Raw genomic sequence first — 1,264 nt, forward strand, 5'->3', positions numbered from 1 at the left:
TATCTTCTTGTCTTATCAATGGATTTTGGTTCTCCTCCATATCTTAAAGAAACAGTTACAGTGCCAACTAGGTGGCCTGAAGGTTTGGGGCAGTGTTCTCCAGAAGGCTTCAGATGCTCTAAGCCAGCATGCTACACACGGTCTCATTTCTCCTATAGCCTGGAGTCATGGATCCAGGAATCAATGAGTGGAACTGGGAATGGTATTTCTTCCTACCTCTCCCAAGTGACCCATTAGCCAACTTTTGGTTTCCTGTTCCTGCAAACGTACACTTTGCCTGTCTAGAAGTCTTGCTCCCAGAGAGAGAGGGGGGTTCTTTTGACAAAAAGAACATTCCATTGAGCTGGAAGCGTAGAGTTCCTCCTGGCCACTTTGGGCTTGCTCTCCCTCTCTCTCTTTACAAATAAAAATATTTTGAAAGCATATCACGAAAGACCACAAATAAAGACTACTATTTTATGAGTACAAGAGAAAGTGAGGCAAACATCAGCAAAGTTCATTAACTCAGCTGGAGATACACACATCCACAAACAAATTATAGGAAAAAGATGAAAAGAAAACAAAATAAAATGATAAAGTACCCTTGCCTAAATCAGATATAACAAAAGCCATAACTGAAAATAGGAAGTTTTAAAACTTTTGCATGCCAAGTAACATAGTTTCAAAATATGTAATTTAAAAATAACAGTTAAAGCCAGCCAATTAATCTGCTTATCTAAGTGTGTTTCTGCAGAAATTTAGAAAAAGCTGAGAACAGTGATGACATGTTATGAGCCTTAAGGACCAGTGTTGTCATTATGGCTCCACAAAATAGCTACAATATAACATTAAAGTGTTTTCGTAAGACTTGATTAAATTTTTACTGTGGGCTTGAGAGATGGCTTAGCCATTAAGCACTTGCCTGTGAAGCCTGAGGACCCTGGTTTGAGGCTAGATTCCCCAGGACCCATGTTAGCCAGATGCACAAGGGAACATGCACCTCTGGAGTTCATTTGCAGTGGCTGGAGGCCCTAGCGTGCCCATTCTCTCTCTCACTATCTGCCTCTTTCTCTGTCTGTCGCTCTCAAATAAATAAATAAAAATAAAACAAAATATTTTTAAAAATTACTGTAATTGTACTAAACTTAATGAAACTTGAAAAGTTAATAAATTACATTAAAAATACAAATAAAATGCAAAGTATATAAAAAGAGTAGTACTTCATAAACTATATTTGTCAGAAAATCATAGATTAAGCTGACTCAAAATTCATAAGGTGTCATAT

At 37.3% G+C, this 1,264-nt stretch overlaps 1 non-coding gene across 1 annotated transcript; it reads left to right on the forward strand.

Annotated features, from left to right (window-relative positions):
- The first annotated feature begins 691 nt into the window (after positions 1 to 691).
- Positions 692 to 822, forward strand: LOC123453930. Its single transcript, XR_006633098.1, has one exon. It is a non-coding gene; the product is annotated as a small nucleolar RNA SNORA33 (small nucleolar RNA).
- The last annotated feature ends 442 nt before the right edge of the window (positions 823 to 1,264 follow it).

This window comes from Jaculus jaculus, chromosome 12 (assembly GCF_020740685.1).
Source record: "Jaculus jaculus isolate mJacJac1 chromosome 12, mJacJac1.mat.Y.cur, whole genome shotgun sequence".
NCBI lineage: Eukaryota > Metazoa > Chordata > Mammalia > Rodentia > Dipodidae > Jaculus > Jaculus jaculus.